Genomic DNA, 8,678 nt, shown 5'->3' with positions numbered 1-8,678 from the left:
AGGTGTCATGACTCTTGGAAGGCCACTGTTTCACTGTGTTCTCACATTCCCTTTCCTCTATGCTCTAGAGAGAGGCAGGAGAGAGAGAAAGAGAAAACAGAAAAGAACACAATGCAATCCATAATAATAACACAACATAGTAGTGGTCTGCACCGTCTTTCAGAGATCTGGGTAAAAGAAGAGCCACCATCTCTAGCAAGGGGTTCAGAGGCTCCCTGAGTGTCAGTCAATATGCAGCAGCAACAAGAGAAGAGAAGCAGGACTGTTCACAGGAGAATAAGGGCTTCTGCTGTGCCCAGTTGGCTGGCTGCACTCAAATGCTGCCTAACTGCAAGAGAGACAGGAAATGTCTACAGAGTTCCCAGGATGTGGGCACAGATAGGGATTTGGTGAATCTTTGTCCAGTCTCCCTCCAGCCATTGGTACGCCTAGACATGGAAAGAAAAGCCTGCACCTTTCCTTAGCTCTTCCAGAGTGTTCTCTGGCCAATGTTATTGTCAAATTCTTTTTTCCCCCATTTTTTTCCACATACCTTTGCCTTTGGAGCTATTATAACTCAGGTAGCATGTGCTTTAATATCAAAAGTAAGGCATGTAAGGCCATACAGCTTCTGCCTTAGGTATTAAGATTGAGGGAAAAGCCAGTGTCAGTTTGAGGATGAATGTGCTGAAGGTGGGAAAGGACTTGCTCCATCTTGAACATCTGAGAGTCGTTGAGGCCTCACATTGCATGTTCAGAATCACTAGATTTGTGTATGGCATCTTTGTGCATATGAGAACAGAGTCCCTGAGTATGCTCTGTGCTTTCTATCACGATGGAAATGAAAGCAAGAGAGCTAGGACAAGGACCTAGGAAAAGGCAATGGCAAGGCATAGCTCTTTCTCTCACCCCCTCTACTGTCTTTCAGGAAACCCCACATCGACCTTGAGCACTGTTTTAGTCAGCTTTTTTCTTCTTTGACCAAAAGACCTGATAAGAACAATTTTAGAGGAAGAAAAGTTTATTTGGGGCTCATGGTTTCAGAGGTCTCCGTCCATAGATGGCCAACTCCATTCTTTGGGGTTCAAGGTAAGGCAGAAGAACTTCATGGTGGAAGAGTGTGGTGGAGGAAAGCAGCTCAGGACTTGGCATCAGGAAGGGTGGGTGGGAGGAAGAGAGAGAGAGGGAGAGAAAGACAGAGACAGAGATTGCAGACCGGGGACAAAATAAATACCCCCAAAGCAGTCCCAAGTGACCCACCTCCTCCAATCACACCTTACTTCCCTGGAGTTACCACCCAGTTAATCCATTCAAGTGGATTAATGCACTGATTAGGGTCAGGCTCTCGTAACCCCATCATTTCACCTCTGAATTTTCTTGAATTGTCTCACACATGAGCTTTTGGGGATACCACATATCTAAACCATAACAAACACACTGCCAGGAAAGCAAATTGATCCAGGTCAGTGCAGGGCACAGGATTACTTTGCTAGAAATTCCTAATATACTTTCTATCTCCGGATAATTCTCCTTGAAGAATTAAGCTCATTAGTTTTTGCTCTTCTCCAAAGAGTACAAATGAAGGGCCAATCATTTTCCCAGCAATCTGGGTTTAATAGTCTAACACTCTAATTTTTCGTTTCCTAAAAGCAGTAAAATTCCATCGCCATTTGTTTTGTTCCCACATCATCCCCATTATTGTACTTCCAAAGTGAGCCTTTTTAATAACACTGATGTGTCTTTGTCTTTAGGTTGTCAGTAAGAACAAGCTGGCCTCTTTGACTCAGTTGGTTGAGATATGAGTGCCCTGAGATTGTCCAACAGGCCATTGCCCAAGTTGCTGTTTTTCAATTTATGTTCGAGCTGGAAGAGTCTAAGGAGAATTCCACTCTTGTGGATTGCATAAGGGCTGACAAACAAAACTGAACTGGATAAGGATATAAAGAAAATAAGAGGAGCATAATATGTGATAGAGGCCACAGATACTGCAGTACAGAGAGGGAGACTGTAACAAGGTGAAAAGGGCTGTGGATTTATTAACTGGCTCAGTCCTTCCTGAGAGATCCACACCGTATCTCCTTCACACAGGTACAGATTTTGCCTTTAGTAATACAGAGATTAGAGGGGGGAAAAAAGAAGCTGCTTTAAAAACAAGGGAAAAATCAATTTCAGTGCATTGTCTTGTATTGTGCCCCATTGTACCCTGTTATGGTCTATGTTTCAGTTTACTCTCACATTGTGCTGTGTATATGGTAGCAGTTTAATTAATGTCTGTTGCATCAAATTGTTCAGCCCTGCTCTCTCTTCTCCTGATTAAACCAGCACCACAAGCTACTTGCTACTTGTTGCAAAAATTATTATTCTTGTGTTTCTTCATTTCTCCAGTAAAAGCTCCAAAGGTAGCACTCAGCCTCTAATTCTATCACTTCTGGAATCATTGCCTGCACCTATCCCCTGGTTATGTCACATTGACCTTTAGACCTATTGGAAGGAGACTCTTTGTCCTTTATACTTCTCCATGTGTCCTAATAAGAATCCCTGAAGACAAAAGGCACATTGCATAACTGCTATCTATTATATTTAATCTTCCTTCCAACACAAGCATCATGTTTCTACATTCAGAAAGAAATAAATCATGAGTCATCATGGCAAGGCCACAGATTTTGGATTAAGACTGATTTATACTCTAATTCACTTGCACCTCTAGTTATGAAACTATGAGTCAATTGCATATTGTCCACAGGCTGCTCTAGGAGCATGCATCTTGCCAGCCATCTGGCCTGGAAAGGAAGCTGCTCCCCAATATCTGTATGATGCCCCATAACTACTTCCATGTTCATAAAAGACTTCTGTGTGTGATGCATGGTGGAGCAGTAGGAAGAACAACCTTTTGCTCTTTTTCTTTCTCCTTCCATCATTCATCAGAAAAGGAATGGGTGAGCTATACCTCTTTTGTTCTTTCCTATCTGAATGGAACTTTTCCTATGACATTTTTTCCCCTTGATCTTTAACACACTTTAAGACTACAGTCTCATGGTTCAGTTCAGATGGGCTGCAAGAAAAGAAATCAGTCACTCATAAGACAACTTAAGTGAGAAAATATCTCCCAAACCTTATCCCTGTTACAAATATACAGCCTGAAATCTTCAATGAACTCAGTTCAGGTAAATAAAATACCATGCTATATGGTAACTTGTGTGAAAACTCAAAGTGTTATACTTCAAATTGAAAAATTCACAACATTTTATAAGACAATAAGCAGGTTCTTCTTGTCCATTGTACCAGCCGAAAGTGAAACTTCACTAAACCTTTCTTGATTAAAGATGTTGGTAAAGATCTTTATGATGGTTGCCCCACAGAGCTCTGTACCTACAGATTTTGATAAAAACTCCCAGTGCTAATCAACAGTAACTTTTAGGATAGTTCTTCATATTAACCTGGATTCCAAATATATAATGCAAAAGAAAATATGTCAACCCCAGGGTGTGAGCTACTTTCTTCCTGCTTATTTGTGGATGGCTTTGAGTGACCAGGAAAAGAACTCAAACAGTTAAATACAGCTTGTCAACCACAACAATGTACCTTTTTGACTTCTGCCTGATCAAGACAGGGAAGGGTAATAATTTAACCACTTCTTATATAAACATAACTGCATATTTTCACAGCTCTGCCTCAAGATGTAAGCTTCTCCAGCTGATCATAAATCGCCAGGAAATGTCTGCCCAGTCTATCATAGTGTCTTAATTAAGCAAATGCATAGGAATTACATGGGGGCATAGCCCATGCAATTCACCAGCTGTAGTGAATTCTGAAGAAGCAGTAGTTATAGGTTTCCCAGGGTGTGCTAATAATACACATGACAACAGATATAAGAATTTTTTTCCTCTTTTCTACCAATCAACTCCTTTTAAAAAAGATAGTAACTATCCAACCTTTAAGCCCCAACTGTGGTATTAATTCACTGAAGAGAATTCCTTGATTTCCTTTTTTCCTACTGTTAGGCTACCTGAGTGAATCCCTTCTGCACCCCTACTGGTAAACAGAATTACTGTTGCATAACCATATCTGCCTTGGTCATCTTGTTATATGATTGTCTCCCCAACAGGTCTCTTGTCTTGTTTTATTTGTCTGAATAACAGATCTATAGTAAATGTCTTGTCTATAATGATCTCCCCTAAAATTGGGCAAATAGAATTCACAAAAGTCACCATTTTGAGCTATCCAGAGCACTTTAGTGACCATGGAGCAGAGAAGTTATTCATTTTTAATTTTTATTTTTTTGTTTATGAACAGAGACTTTACTGCACAAACCTTCAGTTAATTCACTATTCTTTTATGCCAAGCTGAAACATTTTGGATGATATTCTCCATGGGCTCTTTTGTTTCTAATATTTTACTCCTCGGAGGGCTTTACCAGGGAGCTGGGGGCGAGGAGCAGCCCACTGGTAAATGCAGATGCCCAACAGGCCCGAGGCATGTCTGACACAGAGATGACGAAGGGGATAGGAAAAGGGAAGCAGCAGTTCCTGAGATGACATATTTAAGAGCCAGAGGAGGTGCATCACTTTAAAATTACTTATCATATAAGAAATAGTTCCTGCAAATGGTACACAGTATGAAACCTTCTGTCCATACCAATTCGTTGGGTAAACAGAGAAACAGCATTCTCCGTGGGTACTTAAAGCTCATAGAAATGTCCAGGGGAAAAGGGATGGTGCAGTAAGAAAGCCTGTGCAAGTTGAAGCCTCACTTGAAGATAAGAGAGGAAGATGGAGCTGAGAGTGAACAGACCGGGGCATGAAACAGGAATAATATATGGTTCAGTACTTGTTCAAAGTAAGGGAGATAAATATTCACTACCTTAGCAAAAAGTAAAACGTCCACCTTTCCGATGTCACAGCACTCCTAGAAGAGATATTTTGGTTGTATCGACCACTTTCTCCAAGAGCATTTGGTTTTCTTAATGTTGAAAAGGAAGGAAGGAAGGAAGAAGGGAGGGAGGGAGGGAGGGAGGGAGGGAGGAAAATGTATGCACTGATGTCCAAAGAGGGCCAGCGGAAGCTGAAACTCACCATACCAATGACTGCAGGATTGTGCATTGTAGTTCAGGTACATGGGATTTGTGGCCTAAGAAAGGGCACTATTTGAGGAAGATCCATTTGGTTAATAATTGTTGACTTTCTATGCTCTTTGAAATTTGAGATGACAAAACCTATTCATCCTGCATTATGCCAAAGTTAATAAGAGAGCACAAAAAAAAAAAAAAAAAAAAAAAAAAAAACAAGAGGACTTCTCTGTTGCAAAGGACTTTACAGGTTTTGTTAAGAAGATCACACAAATAGATAAAAGTCACCAAATAATGGTATACATGCTTGGCATAGAGTGGGTGATTGGCTGGAATCTGTATGGATTTCTGTTTGTGTCTAGGGTGAGTACATGAGGCCATCTCATCTTTGCTCAGCTTAGGCAAATAGTGGGGTCTCTGCTTGGCACTGTCCTAGGAGATACTGTGGTTTGCTGTCAGGAGCAACTGCCCTGAAACCCCAGAAGGCCCCTTTCAGTCTTGACTCTTCTGCCTTGACCCTCTCTCCTAACCCTCGTGCCCAGTCCTGTAATTCCAATTTACCTGCCAAAGGAAAATAGCCTGCGTGACAGTAAATGTAAATGGCAATCCACACAAAGATAGAAGGTGTGATGACTTTGGGTCAGAAGGACAGAGGTTGACCCTGGTCAGTCTCTTTTGAGTATATGCCATTGAACAACTCACCAACTCACAGATTTTGGCCCTGATTTTCTCAGAGCAGAGATCCCAATTGTAGCATAGACTTTGCTGGGCCAGTATTGTGGGTCCACTAGAGAGGATAGCCTTGAGTCCTTTCAGAGGAGTGATGGTTTGTTTGAATGCACTTGTTTCTTTAAGTCCTTTATTGGTGCACATGGGAAGTAAAATGCAGGTTATACTAATTAGATCACTTTATTTGTGAGAGTGTCATGAAAATTTGGGAACTGCAGTTTACATATAATAGAAGGGTAATGTCATTTTCCTCATAAGGTTATTATAATATTAACCACCAACTAAAAAGTCTGTAACAACAATGCTAAACATTTCTTGAATCTGTTATTTTGCAATGAAAATGTTATTTTGTTGACAATGAAAGTGGAAAGCTTAGGGTGAAAAGAAATAACTTAGGTTTGCCTTCTTAACCCAAGTTGGTGGCCACACATTCTGCACTCCCCTAGAAGCCACCTTAGCTGCCAGCTCTCCATACCTTGAGGCATTGGTTCCATCCTATTTATCTCTATACACTCTACATATCTAATAAAGAAGACCAATATAGATATGTCAAATGAAAAATGAATAAAATTATAATGAGAAGTATAATAGAGAAAGGAACAGCAAAACTAAAGCACAAACAATACATTGTTCACCAAGGTCTTGTTTAGTAACCCACAGTTTGGAATGTTAAGCTCCTGGGGTGCAACATTAATTAACAAACAGCCAAGTGCTGAGTTCAGGAACAAGAGGAGATAATTATAGCTCTACTGCTGGGATGGCAGCTCTTTCATTGACATATGAGCCCTGCATCAAGCCTTGGAAATTTCCATTGTAATAAAAAGAGCCTTGCAGAAGCACATGAGACAGGAGAATCTGTTCTTTACCCCCAGCAGTGTGGTTGTCTCCTAAAATAAGGTTTTGCAGGCCTCATGAAAAATCCTGATTGCAAGTTTTGTTTACATTTACGAAGCCACCTCTTAGTGCTCAGTAAAAGAGATCGGAGGTTGTAGATGTTAAACCTCCAAGAGGCCTCCTTTCATATTGACTTGAGTATAATTTAATTTTTGCCTTTGGTTGGAGAGAAATAGCTAATTGGGACAAATTACTGTTAAGCCAAAGCCAATGCCTTCCTTGTATCACTGAGGTTCTGAACTTGGGTGAACTTGGCCTCCCTTGCAGATTCCCTGCCTCCGTTGGTTCTCTCATACTCACTTGGTGTCTACTCCATTACTAATGTCTCTTTTTGCACTGAGAGCCTTCTTTGGACTCTCAGTAAAACCATTCACCTATTTCCCCTTAAACATCTGGCTGAGAATCCGAGTTTTTAGCAGTCTTCGCAATCTTTTGCAATTCAAAGAAAAGACCCTTCTTTAATAATTATTTGTGGAGTTGGAACCCAGTAGTTTAGTTTTTCTGACTGACATTTAGGATGCAGTGAAAGATGAGCTGGCTAATTGGAAACATTTTTTATTTAAAAACTGTGCATGCAGAGTTCAACTAAGATAACTAAGATTCATCTTTGTGTTGGAAATAATTGCAGAAGTACACTGGAGTCCTGAAGTTGGAGAGGGGAGGCACAGTACAGAACTCTCTTTGTCCCTGTGATAATGGGAGAGAAGCTCAGAGGAAGCTAGTGTTTTTGTCAAAACTGTTGTCCTCAGGAGCTAAGGGAAGGCGTGAGTTAGGACAGCCAGAGTCTGAACTAATACAAAGACACCCTGCAGTCCAGGGGCAGGTTAGCAGGCAAGGAATTAGTACAGGTGTGACCACAGTGAATAGAGGTGGCTCAGCGTTCTAGCAGGCCAGAGACCAGACTCTGTGGGAAGGACAGACCCCTGAGGATTAGGGACTAAAGATAAAGGAAGCAAGCCTGCAGTAAGTGTCCTGAATCAACCTGGGGAGAGAGTAAATGATAAATGCAATATGGTCTTTCTTAGGTTTCTGGAGCTCCTGGGACAAATTCCTACAATCTTAGGGGCTTGGAATAATAAATATATTATTTTATAGGTTCAAAGGGCAGAAGTCTAATATGCAGCTCACTGGGCTAAAGTCAAGATGTTAGAAGGGCTGTATTCCTTTCAAGGGAAGCTTTCAGTAGATAATCATTTCCTTGCCTTTTTCAGATGTTACAGGCTGCCCACATTCCTTGGCTCATGGCCCCTTCCATCAAGTCTTTCTCAAGTGCCTCTTGTCTATTGTATCTATTCTTAATCCTTCTTGTTGAGAGCCACAGCTGAAGGGGCCCCAGCAAACTTCCAGCTGCCAGCAAACTTCCAGCTGCCAGCAAACTTTCAGACTGCCAGCTGATGATTGGCTCACAGCGGCCCCAGCACTACCACAAGTCGCTTCACCAACAGATAGTTCACAATGCATACAGGTGAGTTCACAATGCATACAAGTGATTCATAGTCCAGGCAAGTTCTGCAAGCAGTTCAGTGATGGCTCCTTTTGGGAAAATTGTACCACCGATGACACCATCAGCACCTTCTTCCACAGTTTTTTTTTTTTCTTTTTTGCCTCTTTGCTTTATTTTTAATAAAATATGCTTAAATTTATTTTTAACCTTTCTATCAAATTTATTTTGGTGATTGTATTTTTAATTTTATTTTTCATAGCACTCTGTCCTAGGAATATGATACCTTCTGTTATCTACTTGAAACTCTTACTGGCATTATTATCTTGCTTTTTAGCCTTCTTTTCTTTGGACTACCTCTGCTTCCTTTGTGTTACATGATTAAGCTTAGGCTCCCTGGACCTCCTCCCTTGCCTTACTGGTAGTCAGGAGCTATACTTTTAGCAAAGGTAGAGGAGTCCTCTACTGAAAAATACAGGAGTCCCAGAAACTGTATTAACATATTATTGGTAAAGAGTTTCTTAGTAAAAGAGCCAAATCCTTGGTCAATGTATGAAACCCACTTGTTGG

This window comes from Marmota monax, unplaced genomic scaffold, assembly GCF_021218885.2.
Source record: "Marmota monax isolate L192 unplaced genomic scaffold, Marmota_monax_Labrador192_F-V1.1 WCK01_AAM20220418_F8-fsc00034, whole genome shotgun sequence".
NCBI classification, from domain to species: Eukaryota; Metazoa; Chordata; class Mammalia; order Rodentia; family Sciuridae; genus Marmota; species Marmota monax.
This window is presented reverse-complemented; position numbering follows the sequence as displayed.